The 15,835-nt window shown below is 39.0% G+C and overlaps 1 protein-coding gene and 1 long non-coding RNA gene across 6 annotated transcripts in view; one reads left to right on the top strand and one right to left on the bottom strand.

The window, feature by feature from the left end:
* ELOVL6 (ELOVL fatty acid elongase 6) overlaps positions 1-15,835 on the top strand; it is a 136,095-nt gene that overhangs the window by 81,365 nt on the left and 38,895 nt on the right. The window lies entirely within an intron of this gene.
* Positions 972-13,092, bottom strand: LOC309661393. The gene is made up of 2 exons (XR_014264014.1): positions 12,753-13,092; positions 972-12,668 (listed from the first exon to the last, which is right to left on the bottom strand). It is a non-coding gene; the product is annotated as an uncharacterized lncRNA (long non-coding RNA).

Here is a 15,835-nt window from a genome sequence, read left to right as displayed (position 1 = left end):
TAGTGGGCTGGTAATTTGGAAGCAAAGAGGATTTAAATTTTTTTTGCTATGCGTTATCTTCCTTTTCAAAACAAATGAAGCAAATGTAATGTTGACAACCCGATTCTGGATATTGGCTGTTGATTATTCTTTGTGCTTTTCTGCATTCAAAACATTTTCTAAAATATACACACATGCATATACAATCTCATACACAGCCTAGAGAATCTCAAGTGATATTTGCTCTTTATTTTAGAATCCAAATAGCTTTTGAAAGAACTTGACATAAAACATCAAAAATAAGCTCTTCTCACAAATAGATGTTTTGATGGGTATTAATAAAAATTCTCCTATCTTGGTCATATAAGATAACCTCATTCTTATAAGAATATGTTTTTGTAGAAAATTTTGAATGGCTCTCACTATAATTCACAAATTTTTAAATCCACCTGTAAACGGTGTCTAATACAGAAGTATACAAAGTCCTTACACAAGAGACAGTCCTGCATTAGGTGGTAGGCAATTCAGCAGGACGCTAAGGACCAAACATCTACTCCACTCCTCACTCCTTACTACTAATAGGATGTGATATCATGGGTTTGGAAAAAGAAGGAAAGAGAAAGAGAACCAAACTTTTCTGTTAGAGGAATTAGAAATGAGGGGGGTGGAGGGCGAAGAACAGTAAGATTTTTCTGAAAAGATTTTTTTATATATTTTACTGCTTAGAACTAGTGTCTTTTCCCCAACTTTTCAAGCTTGCCTATTAGCTCTTTATAGTAACTAGAGACCCAACTGTGACGTATTTCCGGATACTCCAAACTGTGTTTACTCTTGAACTGAGACAACTGGGTGGAAATTAAATCAGATATGTAGGCTGCCTAAGCAAAAAGGAAAACCCTCTCTTCTTACTGCTCTGCTTCAGAAAGAAGTGGGGGGTTTTGTATAATTTGGCGAGCATTACCTGTAGAATGTTTTCTTTCTTTCTCTTTACCTTTGGGTGTTGACTGAATATGATAGCAGGCTTCATACAGGCTGAATACAATCTAATTTATTGAAAGCCGTCATACGTTTTGAAGGAGTAGATAGACTATGATCAAGTGAGGTTTTCCCTAGGCCCGCCATGGGTTTATTTCATTGGAGAATGATTTCTCTGGGGTTTTCTTGACAATTTCTTCTCATTACCGGCAAACCTTCCTTCCCCTTTTAGATCTAAGCCATCAGCTTCTGGTGTCAATTAGTCTTTATGGATATGACTGGGTGGGGCACAGCAGCCTACTTCCACCCAACCCAAGGATAAGCATTTCCTTATTTGATGAGATAATTCCAGGTGGCATTTGGCCCTACATGTTTGAATATTTCCTTAGGGTAAATTCTGAGACAATTTCTGGTAACTTGAATTAGTAAGTCCTTTAGATGAGACTGCTGCTTATGGCAAACAGCACCAAACCCTTCAAGGTGCTGACCATCCATTCTTCCCAGACACTGCCGAGTCTTTAAATCATGTTGCTATGACGTCTCACTTGGGTTACTTCAGTTGATTTGTAAACGGCTTTCTATGTATTGATTTAATAACTTCAAACCCTTCTAGATTGGGTGCAGATGTGCGTGCTTCTCATTCAAGCAGACTTTACCAGGTATCTGTCTGGCAGTGTTTTCCTCTCACTGGCAGCATAAGGAGCCTTCTTCTAGGTCTCTGGCCCAGAGCAGGTCAAAGCAGGTTGTCTAGTCAGTGCACATTAATGTTAATTACTTTGTGCTGCTTATTTATAGAGGCCAAAGTCACACCTGCTTCAGATTTGTTTATTCCTGTTTCCTGGTGATTCACTCTGGCCTCAATTGTTTTATGCTTTATTTGATCAAAGCCAGATAGTCTCAATTTACAGTTTGACTTTTTGCCTTGTTATTAACCAGCAGTTTTCCCTGTTGAAACTCATTTTTATTTCCTGGCCATATTTTAATTTTGTCATTGAATTTCATCTTTGGCTTAAGTATAAAATATATTCAAGATGAATAGAAAATTACTCTTTTTCTTTATTTAGTAAGATTTTCATGAACAAAGAGCTTATATATAGCATAGGACTCATTCAGAAAAGTATGTTTAACAGCAGAGCAGCAGATGAATGGCATTTAATCAAATCTATTCGTGGTTTTATACACACACCCATCAATATTTAATATTAGAAGAATTATTGGCAAGTGCCTTATTTTTAAAGAAACAGATATATAATAAAACCAACTGAAACAGTTCAGATGAGAAAAATATGACACTTTAAAAACCCATATTGAAGGAGTTAAGTACATCAGTGACCTGTAAAATGATGAAACATTGAAAATGACAAATTTCAGAACTTAATTTATACTCAAGCACCTTGTATCTCGTATTTTGCTATATGGTTGCCAGAAGTGGTCCTTAATCCACAGAGAACAACATTACAGATAATGATTACAGTGATATTAATGATATAAAGGAAATGGATACATAAATTATAAATGTCATAGGAGAAAAGCTGCTATTTTATCAATAACAGATTATAAATTTCACATTTTAAGACATAGCATCAAAAGGGCAAAAGTAACAAAGCAAAAGATACTTCTAGAAAGCATATGCTGAGAAGTAAAAAAGCAAGCTGATGAATAATCATGGGAATGTGATACCACGTATGAAAAGTTTAATAACCCATAGCATCAAAACAACGTTTAAAAAGTTCAGGCTAGTGATTATCTCTTTCTGGGGAGGCAGGGAGAGCGATGGGATCAAAGAGGGTCCAAAGGAGGCTTCCACTAATTTTGTATGACTTTGTCATTACAAAAAAGTTAAATAAGAAAAAGATAACTGTGTTTGATTCAAGTGTGGATAGCAACGAAAAGAAAGCTAGCAATTGTAGTCATTTTATAAGATTCTGGCAAAATGCAGGTGTACGATAAACAAAGTAAGTTTATATCAAAACACAAACTTTGTACCCTATTGATCCAAACACACACCCCAATAATGGCAGATTCATAGTTGGAATTAAGAATGTTTTTTGTTTTCTGCTTTCTGACAGTGACCCTGAGTTCATTGTGTATGTGTAGCTGGAAGGATAATTTGGGAACCTTTCTCTTGGCCATTTATTGTGACACTAGTTGAATCACTTGTCTCATTTTGAAAAACCAAGAGCAATTATATAAAGAAATGGCAACTCTCCATCCTTTAAAGTGAGATAGAACCTATAAACTAGAATCCGTACATCCTGGTGTGCTCTGGGTAACCTTAGTTTTATGCCTAGTGTCTTGGTGTAATTATTAACAGCTCCCCTTTCACTCTAGAAAATGGTCCACTTTGAATGGTAAATGATACGGTTAATCTGTTTATAACCCACTGAAGAATTGTGTTGGCTTCATAAAACAGAAAAAGGGAAAATTCCAACCATCATTTGCCCAATTACCCCTAACAAATCTTTATTTTTAGTATTGACCTCTTCTCTGAAACTTGCTCTTCTGTCTATAATGTTTCCAAACATGTGACATATCATCACTCGAATTTAAAATATTCAAACCAGATGCCTTTTTGATAACCCTTTAAAATTTCTCAAAATTTGTCACTATTTTCCTAGTGAACATCTTTAAGACATTCAAAATACTATAAAATTAACTCTTTAAACTGGTCACCAAGTTGTAAAATTCTTCTTAAACATCTCGAGTAGCTAGCTGTCTCATCTGCATTTCCACACCAGACACTCCAGTCGTGGCCTTCATCACTTCACATCTTAAGTATTACAAACCACCAATTCCTGTTTCCCAAATGTTTTCTCCATCCAAGCTACTCACATACCATATCATTTCTGTGTTTAAACCTTAACTGAAACGCCCTTTTCTTTAGGTTGAAACTTCAACCTGCCCGTAAAAAATTACAGTCTTTCCTTGACGGACCTTTCACCATTGCCCTATGCAAATGTTCCATTCAAGCCGACATATGTCTCTGACCATTGCCCCCAAAACAAACATACTTTGCCCATGCTCGTTTCTTGTCTTTGAACCTATTATCCCTCCTCTTTCTCCATTCTTCCTCCATTTTTTTTTCTTTAAGTCTTATTCATCTTAATTTAGGATGTCTTCTCTATAAAGACTTCTCTGATCATTTCAGCCCATATCTCAGCTTCTACCGACCTTGTTGTTCATCATCATTTAACCAGGCTGTATGCTGCCTTACCCATGTACCCCCTGGGAGGCCATGTGAGTTCCTTGGAGCCAGAATTGTGTCTGGCTGTTCCTGGAACGCCTTGGCACACACACAGTTTCTGAATTAATGAATAAAAATCTCACACTTTGCCACTTCTCCAGTCACGTGTAATCGACATTTTTATTCATTCCACTTGTTCGCCCTTTATATTTCTTGTATCAATTGCCACAGACACACCCCAGTCCAGTCTTCCTTTAGTATCAGCAGGCTTCACCTGTAGAAGTAGAAATGTGCTTCAAGAAATCTGGGATTGACGTCATAGAGTTGGAGGAGCCTTCCAGAGGCCTGCAGAGCACTACAGTGGGGTCTTTGTTACTCTCTGACCTCTCCTCCTCTCCTCCTCTCGCCTCTCTCCTCTCTCAGGCCAGAGTGGCAGCTGTGCTGTTCCTCAAACATGCTAGCAAAGCTGCTGCCTCAGGGCTCTCCCACTTGCCGCCCCATCTGCCCAGAACATTCCTTGCCCAATATTCTAACGCCTTGTCCGTCGCCTCCTTGAGACCTTTGCGCAAATTTCACCTTCCCCTCCCTGTCTAAAATCACAATATCCCCCCTCCTCACTCCTCACTGTCCTTGCCTGATTTAGTTTTCTCCTTGACACGTATCACCTTCCAGCCCACTATATATATTGCTAATCTTATTCATTCTCTCTCCCCTCCTACTCAACTTTGAGTTGCATGAGGGCAGGGATTTTTGTCTGATTTTTTGCTGTGTCTCTAGTGTCCAAGTAGGTGTTGAATAAATTGTTAGCTTTTCAAAATGGAAAAGGGAAATGAAGAGGAGAGGTTTGTAAACAATTGTTAGTAAGTTTCCTTGCCTTTTTTGGAAAGTCTTTTTTCCCAAGGGGGACATAGGATATTTTTTCTGCTTTTCCCTTGAATCCAGGAACAATGTGGATTTTCAAGTATTTCCAGGAAGATAATAATTAGATTGATTAACTAAATTTATGATATTTTACTTTTTTAAAAAATATATTTTTTAATGTCCATTATGAGGGAGAATTCGGAGCTACTGGCAGAGGAGTTTAGCAAGGAAAGCCAGGCGAACAAGCATCACCCTGCTTTGCAGGTGGCACTTTGCCCTCTAGCAGGCTGACCCCTCCTTCCTTACCTGGGGATAGCACAGACCTGCAGGTCTCTCTACTGCTCCAGATTTGCCTTCCAAATTAAGAAAAAAAATCCACTCCTAGTATAACGATCTAGTCCAAATAGGAGAAAAGTGTACAATTTGTTGCAAATGTAGTAAGTTTTTAGAGGACCCAGACTGTCCCCAATGTGATACCTGAAGGGAGCTGCATGTTAATATAAGTCCAGGCAGCAGTGGCCTCTCCTATTCCCAGAACTACCGTCCACTTGACAGCCTTTGCCTCTTTACAGTTGGAAATGCTATCCAGTAGTCATAGTTTTAGTAAATAATTTTTTCTACTTCTAAGAGTGAGAATTCTCTGTTCGTAAAACTGAAAACCACGGAAAAGCACAAACGCAAAACCTTTCATCTCACTACCCACAGATATTTGCTATTAATATTTTGGTGCATGCCCTTTCAATAATTTGATGTTAAGCTTGAGATTCCTTAATCATAATTTTAATTCTCTGTAATCCAATTAATATATTTGAGTTTGGACAAAAATAGGACTTCAGTAATATGTTTGTAGTTCAGGTGCTATAACAACTTAAAACAGTGATACATAAGGCATTTTAAATCATTTTACTGAAAGGAATTAGTATTTAAATAGCTGGAATAACATAGCTTTTCTGAAACTTGTGTGAGAAATAACATGAGCGTTCTCGAAGAGATTTCACAGTAATTTAGGATGTAAGTATAATAACTTCTGAAGCATTTGTTAAGGATTATTTTGAGTTAAGGCTGAGTTAAGGATCACTTTGCTTATAAACTTTTGGTATTACCTCACAAATCCTTAAAGGATCCTTCTTGTTTAGCAGGGTTTAAAAAAATATATAAGATTTTGAACAAAAAAATCAAATCCTTAAAAGAATCTTTAGACCTAACTTTTAATGAAATTGCCTAATTGCATAATCTGGAATGCATCAGATGATGTGACATCCCATCCATTATTAAGATGAAGTAACCACAGTAACCACAATTGTAGATCGGCTGAAAAAAACAAAATGAATAACATGGAAAAGTACTAGAAGTTTATTCTGGAGAGGCCTGTTTGCAAGCACAGAATTATCTGAAATACGGAGAGATAAAACTTCCTTCCTCTCGTGGTCCACATGTCCTCAAGGCATGGGGGTGAGTTGAGGACTGTAGGAAAGACATGAGATTAGGGTTCAGTAAAGAAACATCGGTAACTCACCCTAGGTTTTAACCACAGCTGTTAGACGAATGGAAATATGAAACAGCTATTGCAGGCCCCTTCCGACCTCAGTCTTGAAAGTATCGGCAGTCTTTCATGAGAGCTATCAATTTTTAGTCTCTGTATTTCAACCAATAACTCCAAATAGTAACTGCTTGTCTATTTTTGATGATGCTGTGAAATTGACAGGCTGCCCACATCCCACTTGATTTTGTATGTGAAAGAGGGGGCCCCGTTTTCTCCCTGGTAACCAGCAATTCTTTTAGCCCGTGCCACCAATAGATGGATTTATTTTAATCCATCGCTGGTTCTTCTTGGAACTCGTTCCCTACCATTTGTTTCCAAAACTCTGTGAGTGCAAATTGGTGGGGACTTTTGGATCCCTTCTTCTCATCACTTAAGACTGAATTGTCACGTATGGTAGAGGCTGCGGTACCAAGCAACCCTCACTGTATTCATTGCTATCCACTATTTTCTTTACAGTTTTCAGAATCCTGGGGTTTAGAAACAAATCTGTATGATTCAAATCATTGATCTGGGGCATAATACTTCATCGCTCTCACACTGCATTTTCCTAACAGCATAATATAGCGATGGTTTTCTTTTATTCTTTTCATTTCACTACTGATGGTAACATGGTGGACAGAAAGGTGGCTTTTTAGATTTTGTTTTGTTCTGAGAAGCAGATGAGCAGGGTGATTAAAGTAGCCGGGAGAGATTGTCATTGATTCTAGGTATCTGTGTTAACCCAAGCTGGAGCAGAAATCGTCAATACAGCTTATAGAATTGCCTATCATTTGAAGAAATTATGAATCATTAGCTATTCAGAGTTCTCTTATGCAGGAGGCAGGGATTAGGGCTCTCTGAAAGGGTTTAGCTTTAAGCTGGAGTTTATACTAGCTTGGTGCAAAAAAAAAAAAAAAAAAAATCAAAAGGGTCCAGGACAAGGCCACAGAGATCAAGAAAGAGCTGAGGAAGAAAAATTGAATTTCTGCCTTTGAAAAGAACGTGATTAAAACTCTAGAATTTTTCCAATTTTGAACAGACAGCCTGGCCCAGGAGGTTACATCTTAACTTCTCAAGACATTCTTGCCACCTCTTACATTTTTGCTGAGACCAAACACATCTTTGGTCACACCTAGCAGTGAGGGAATCACACTTGAGCGTTCTCTAATCTGCTGATTGACACCTCTGAGATGTAAATATATGAAATTTCCTGCACTCTTTAAGAACTTACCCCTAAATGCATAGTGGAAAACTAGGTTAAAGTTCGAAGTCATTCAAAGTAAAGGCAAAGGCACATTTTCCTGCCTTGCATATTTCTTAAGTTGATAATATCTGTTTTCTTCCGTCTTTGCCTGACCTGGAAATATTTTATTAACCTTTTTTCTGCCGTCCCTTTAGAATACATTCTATAATTCTTCCTTCACATTTATACACACAAGCTAAGACTACAAATGGAATTGGATCAGAAGTTAGTTCTAAAGAAGGTAAGTCAGGGAATTCCCTGGCAGTCCAATGGTTAGGACTCTGCGCTTCCACTGCAGGGGGCCCGGGTTCAATCCCTGGTCGGGGAACTAAGATCCCACAAGCCACACAGCACGGCCAAAAACAAAAGAAGGAAAGTCAGATTTTCTTTGGCGTTTCCCAAGGGCTGCCTCCTATGGCCCCGTGCGGGAGAGACCTCCTCTTCTCCTGCGTCTCCAGCTCCAGCACAAAATGATTCACAATTATGTCTCAAGTATACACTTGGCTATGGGTGGTGACTGGAAGGATAATACATGCTACAAGCAATGTGTGGTACCCTTACGTGCAGAACACTACTGGTGATGGGCGCAAGTTGCATCTTTTTCACAGTTCTGGTAGACAGAAATATCAATGGAGGGCACTTCGCTTCTACTTCTGTTCCTACTGTACAAACGTTCCAACGTAGATAAATGACCAATGATAAATCTTGCTGCTCAAAAAGAACCCACAGCGAAAACGTCACCCTGCTCCAAACACAGTCTAACCCACCCCCACCCCAGAACACACAAGATTCAGCAATGTTATGTGGAATTAAGGAAAAAAGCTTTAAGAGAATTTTGGTCTTTGCTTTTATAATGCTAACACCAATGATAGATATTGTTCAGTGGGTGTTCATTAGGTACCTGGCACTGTGCTAAACTCATGTATTGTCTTACCTAACTTTCACAGCTGCCTTGAGGTATATGCTTTCTCGTTTTACAAATGAGGAAACCAAGATTCTGAAAGGTTTAAGCAACTTGCCCACATTTAACCCTAGGCAATAAACCTAAAGCCTGTTGTATTTTACAAAGAAAATCACTGCAACATAGGAACCTATTGCCCTCTGGGTACCTAAGTTACTGCTCTCTTCCTCCTCCTCATCATGTTCATCATCATGGCTGTGCTCATCATGCAGCCCAAGGCCCTTCAGGTAGAAACACTGAACTTGTAACACTTACGACTTGCTGTCTTGATGCAATGATAGCGTATCAGAACGATGAACAGCTTTGACAAGAAGAACAGTTGGCCCAGCTATTGAAAAGTTCTCATTGGGCAAGAATCTCATAATCCACAATGTTAGCAGCTAACGTCCTGACCTTCTGCCTGCATCTCCAAAAAAGGCATGAGATCCATTAGGAGTGAATTTCAATTATTGAGAAATGCAGAAATGCAATGATGATCCACGTGTGAGACTTCCAGTGGAAATGGGTACCAGGTGTGCAGGCAGCCTTGTAGAGTTATATTCAGCCAAAGGCATGTGTTCATACTCCACTGTGTCCATATTTCTTCATGAGGAGAAGACTGAATTTCTATTTCTTCATGAGAAGACTGAACTATTAATTTTGTCTTTTTAAAACATTTTATCCTAATGAAATATATGGTTATCACTTGGGTTATTCAATTTTTTCCCTTTCTAGCAGATGTACTTTGATATATTTATATCACATATAAATATTAATAAAATATTAATATAAACAAAATAAAATATATAATTAATATATATAATAAACATATATAATATATATAAATATATATTTGATATAAATATATCAAAGTAACATCTGCTAGAAAGGGAAAAAATTGAATAATCCAAATAAAAAAGACTTTAATTTGTTAGAGGAAAAAGAAATCTGTTGTGAAAGTTCTGGCTAAGTTAAACTGTAGAGTCTCTACATTAAAACACCAGTATACCCAAGTAAGTCCTCATGCTTTCACTTGCTCTTGCTGCACCCAGCATTTGGATAGAAAGTAATATTTGTTCTCGTTTTGCCTCCCATAAAATATACAAGCCATAACACCCTGATGTTGGCTTTGGTGAAAACAAACTCTGAACTTAGTTCCGCTGAACACTTTGACTAGGAATCACTCAAGGGTTTGGAAGCTTCTGTACCACTGCCTCTTGTTTTCTTGAAACGTCTAGGCAAAACCCTGTGAGACGTTCTATAAATCCTAAATAGACTTATAATTTGAAATACTTCAAAAATCAATAAAACCATGTATTTTTAATCTTTATTCAAAAAGGAAAGACAGAACCAAAGTGACTAATTTTTAAGGACAGAATGAGCAATCTTTTGACAAAATGAAGCTAGTAGAAATCACTTTGATTAGAAGTATTTTGTACCAAAAACCAACCAGAAAATAGGAGCTGCTTTAAAAAATTAACTCCTCCTTTATCCCACCGTAAGTTTTAAATTATTGTTTCTTAATGCAGTTTAAGTAACTACACAAACAAGGTAAGGGCAAGTCTCTGCTGTGACATTAATGACAGGTGCACTAAGAAACTCATTCAAGTATTTTTGCAGAATGAGGAGGAGTGTCAGAGACAGCTGGGCTTGCAAACCTTCCGGAAGTCTTTTATTGTTTCCTGTATTGGATCAAGTCCAAAAGTGAGAATAATTACCCTCTAGAACTGCCAAGTCTTCAGGCTGTTCAGATAACCCTGGTCTTGTAGTAGGAAAGAAATGTGAGCCAAGGTACAAGAATAGTGACTGAATTTTATAAAAAAAATATTTCTAAGGGAGCAGTTTTCTCAGAAGTGGTCCTTTTGCTTTGACTAATAGAATGCAAAGTAGAGAACCATCCGGTCAAAACCACAGACAATAAAGAAGAGAGGAAATCAGACTCATTATCCACTCCTAGGCTGCCTTAGTAATCCAAGAGCTGAGGATTTCAACCAGGCTTCCTTGGGACTTTTATTTAGGTAATTCATGAAAGCCTTTGCTGGGGACGGGAACAGGAAGTTTGAATGGGAAATTTTTATTGTTCTGAAAACTCTTTATTTTCCAAAAATTTTTAAGATTACCCTGATTTAAAGTGAACAGTTCCCCTCTGTTTAGAACAGAGAAGAAATGGTAGGTTTTGCTCTAAATTTCCAAACCTAATGACCAGATCAGATGATATATGCTGGGTGCTTTATCTACATTATCTTATGCTCACAACAGAAAATACTATCCTAGTGAGGTCACATTTTTTCAGATGGGATGAGGTCTTCAGTATGCTCAAATATTTCATAATTCAAAAGCATTTTCCCATAGGAATAATTTTAAACACAGCAAATAAATACATACCTAATAGTAACTTTTCTTCATATCTAACTTCTATTCCTTCATTTGAATGTTCTTGGTTTCTGACACGTTTCTCTGTTCTATCACTAGCCCCACCCCCTTAATGAATACTTGGATAGCATTGTTATAATTTATCAGCAATGATTGTTAAAGTAACAGCCTGGTAGTCACCAAAATCACCCTTAAGTCTTCTTTTTTTTTTTTTTTTATCCACTATTGCAATACTTTATTGAACATAATTGTAGTAGTTATACACCAGATTTTCCCACCTAGAGTGTCACAAAGTCTTCACAATTACAAACAATGCGTAAACTTTATTTCTTGCTATGTAGGGAATTTCTGGAAGTATCTGATTAACACTCCATTTCTAGAAAAGTCCCTCTTTTCATCCACATAATTAATTGGTCCAGGACCTCTGTCCATGTTTCCAAAGTTTCCGGAGAGTCAGTGATTACTGATTTACTTATGATTCAGTTGTTCAATACTTCCTTGGATTACATGAGCCAGTTTATTTTTTCTTTTGCCTTAATGTGGTAAAAACTGATACCTCTCTCACCATCCAACTAATATCTGCTACAACTAATGTTTACATGGCTGAGGTGCTGTCTGTCAGATGGGATGCTGAGCTGAGCTGGTCATGTGGAAATGTGTAGAATAGAAAGTAACATTAAGCTGGCAACAAAGAAAAAGTCATGCAGCATGGGAACATGTAAAAACTTCACCTAGTGGGTATTAAAGAGTACACAGTCAGGGCATCAGCAACATAGTATTGAAAGAACCATCAAGTGAACTGTCTGATAACTGTCTCTGCTTTTATAGACACTGTGAGATATTATTATACAGTTGCCATTGATTGTGTTGTAATTGTTGCTCACTTTAGCTTTGCTTCAAGTCTTTAACTGTTTCAGTGTGCTGCCATAGCTAATATTAAAAAGTGTGACAGGAAAATAGAAGGTATGAGTACTCAGACTGACATACAAAGTAGAAAAGAAAGAAGTTGAAACATACCATATTTTCTCAGTTCTAGTCTTCTCTCTTCACATTTAATGTGTCTAGAGTTGGAATGTATTTTACAGTGATAATTTCTTAAAACCCGCCAGTCATCAGGGAAGAAAAAAAAAAAATTACGTTGTCATTGTCTGCGTATGTGCAAACCTGTGTTTCGAAGGAATCTGTTCAACTTGGTATTTACCGTTGAATTTTAAGTTAAATGGGGATCTTCTTTTTGTGAAGTGAAAGCCTTTCACTAAAGCATTGGACATTTATCTGTCAAAAGCTCCCAGCTGGCTTCTAAGAGAGGTAACTTTTCATTTACATAAAAACCCTGTGATTTTACTGAACTAGAAAGTGCAGGAAAAACACTGGTATTCCTCAACACGCCTATAAATTCTCCTGTCAAGTCTTAAGATGTTAAAGAGGTAAAGGTTTGAGCACGAACTATGAAATGTAGTGGGTCACCAATGCAGACCTCTTAGATGTCAGCCATGCAGAAGATTTACTCTCAAATTCTGATTTGCTGCAGACAGTGCTTTGAGTCAATGGCAGTCCTCTTCAGTCACTATTAGACTGGAAACTTCACGAACTTGACTTTGGCAAAAAATATTGAAATAGGAAAAATTTTGTAACACAAAATTGTATATATACTTCACAAACAGAAAATGCTTACTGCTTGGCACTTTGTTTCTTTCCTTACGAAAAAGTAAAGGAAGGCTTTTTCTTCCCTCCTTTTCACACCAGGTGTGTAAATTGTTTCTCTAGTCTTTTGTAAAATAACCAGGAGGACAGATGCCAATCCGCAGCATTTATACACATGCACATGGCAAGAGACAGAAACCAAACACTATCATTCAACTCGGGCAGGGTAGCGCGATCCCGAGTGTGCCCAGCGTGAGAGTGCTCTCTGCGTGTGTGTCTGTGCGCGCGCGTGAGAGTGAGACCCATCCTAGGGGCATTTCCCCTCTTTGGGCAGTTTTGCTTCATTTGTTTCCTATTTCTGCTACACAGAAACTAACTTCCATCTCATCCCCAGCCAGCGCCGCTGAATAGGACCCTTAAGTCTTCTTAAGATGAAGTAGGTGAGGCACCTAAACAACAAAGTGGTTCAGAAGATAATGACCAAAGCTGTGGGTATTTCTGTTCCCCACTAATGTGGTGCTCCCATGGGCAGCATTGTAAAGGTAGTTTAAATCAGTCGAGCCACCAGCTTTGAAATTGTGTGATTCTTTTCTTTTCTTTTTGGCTGCATTGGGTCTTTGTTACTGCGTGCAGGCTTTCTAGTTGCGGGGAGCAGGGGCTACTCTTAGTTGCAGTGCACGGGCTTCTCATTGCGGTGGCTTCTCTTGTTGCGGAGCACGGGTTCTAGGTGCGCGGGCTTCAGTAGTTGCAGCACGTGGGCTCAGTAGTTGCAGCACATGGGCCCTAGAGCTCATGGGCTCAGTAGTCGCGGCACGCGGGCTCTAGGGTGCGTGGGCTTCACTAGTTGTGGCACACGGGCTTAGTTGCTCTGCGGCATGTGGGATATTCCCGGACCAGGGATTGAACCCATGTCCCCTGCATTGGCAGGCAGATTCTTAATCACTGCGTCCCGAAGTTGTGTGATTCTTGAGTGTATTTTAGATGTAGGGAAATCATATTCCTTCAAATTTTACATACATCTTAACATTGTATATACATCAGTATTTCACAGTGTCATGATCCAAATCCGTATAAAATGCAACTGTGTCCCTATTTTGCAAAAGAAGGAACCGATGCTTAGAGTGATGAAGAAATTTACCCACGGACGTACAGCTTATAGGTGAATCATGTTATAGATTCACTTATAGAATCACTTTTAGTTGGTCTGACTCAAAAGCCCATGCTCTTTGCTCAATGCCATGCTGCTCACATAACTGGGAAAATCAGAAATAGAGGTCCTAATTCCAGAAAGACTTTATGAGTGGCTTACATAAGAGGGGAATATGATTTTATAAGCCAGGGAAGGAGGAGAAACTACTGAGTTTCTCAAACTGTAACCACATGCATCAAAACATCTGGAATGTCTATTAAAAATTCCCGTTTCTGGGTCTTCCCCCAAAGCTATTAAATTGGAGCCCCTGGTGGTGGAGCTTAGAAATCTGCATTTTTATCGACCTTCATGGTTTACTGTCATTAAAATTTCTGTGTAATTTCAGGGCTCTTATATGCCCCTGACACATTACCCTTCCCCCCACCGCCCGGGTCCAGGGACATCCCTACCCACACACACGCACACACATTGGCAATAGAACAACTAAAGACTTTCAGGAGATGTTTAGTAGCTGAGAAGTCCAGTGCATGGTGAGCTGCTTTGCAGAGGTATCAGACTGTGACTTGCCAACCACGGCGTACTTGACCCTTACTCATGCCTTTCTTATCATGCCTCTGACCTTTTTGCAGACATTTCCTCCAGCACCATGGACCAGTCTCTGGGTGCTTGCACCTGAGATAACAGCAGTGCTCTGGTAACCTTTCACTCAGCTCGTTATATCTCAATCAGCTTCCTGATAAATCGGCTCTCTGGTCGACCTAAAGCCATCTTGGCAGAGCCAGGGGAGGCAAAGCCAGGCCCACAGCCATGTCCCCCACAGACCTCTGCTATGACTTCCTACGAGGGAAATGTCTCCATGACTCTGCCTTCTCCACCCCACCTCCCTCCACTCAACACGCACATATGATTTGCCAAATCTCGAGTTCCTGTTTCATTATCGGTTTGCATTTTCTCCCTTGACTGTCCCATCCTGCCTCAGAATCAATGTTGTCTGAACCAGTTTTATGGAAAATGTTCATAGCCAGTCCTTTAACTCATTAATTCCACCACTGGGAATTTATCCCAAGGAAGTAACGCAAAACAAGGAGAGGCTTCATGTATAATGATGTTTAGGGCAGCATTATTGACACTTAAGGTAATTAGAAGCAATCTAGAGAGAAATGTAAAAAGAAGGGAGTGCAAGCATCCGTTGGAATAGTGATGCAGATCCTAACTAGGGGCTCAGGAAGACTAGGTAGCAACCTGGGAAAATGGCTGATGATAAGTAAGAAATGTACCTAGGTAGGCTGCTCTAGTTAGGTACTCTAAGCTGAACCATGAATGGACAATGAGCAAGAATGGAAGGTAATAAAAATTATGATCATTGTGTTATGTTGATAGGGTTGTGACTAGTCTTTTCCTCTCTATTTCCTAAAGTATATATGCTGTAATTAAACTATGGGGTTTTTTTGATTTTTTTTTTTTTTTTTAATAAAGCTCATCAAACTCTGCAATCAAGATGGCCTGATTACCTCCTATTCACGAAGCTCAATATAAGGAGTAACCTTTGACTCCACCCTCATCTGCTCAGGGCAGCTCTCTGATCAGGTGACATCTCTAACGGGCCTCAGAGCAGCCGCCTCGCACTCCTTCTGCGACAGTGCTCAGTTGCGCACCTCTGCTCTCACCTCCGAAATTTGAAGCGTCCTAGGGCTCAATTAGGTGCTCCCTTTTCTCCTCTATTTCAGTTCTCTCCCTAAGTGATCTCATCTCATTCAGCACATGCTTAAATATCAGATGACTCTCCAATGAAGTGTCCAGCCCTGATCTCTTCCCTAAACTACAAACTTTCCTTCATCTGAAAGCTATTTCATCTTCACTTGGATGTGCATATGATACGCCTCTCATATCTAACATATCTAAACAGAGCTCTGGATTTCCTCTCTACCCACTACCCAGTACAACTTCATTAATTAGTTAATGTG

Source organism: Balaenoptera physalus, assembly GCF_965194825.1.
Source record: "Balaenoptera physalus genome assembly, chromosome: 5".
NCBI classification, from domain to species: Eukaryota; Metazoa; Chordata; class Mammalia; order Artiodactyla; family Balaenopteridae; genus Balaenoptera; species Balaenoptera physalus.
This window is presented reverse-complemented; position numbering and strand designations above follow the sequence as displayed.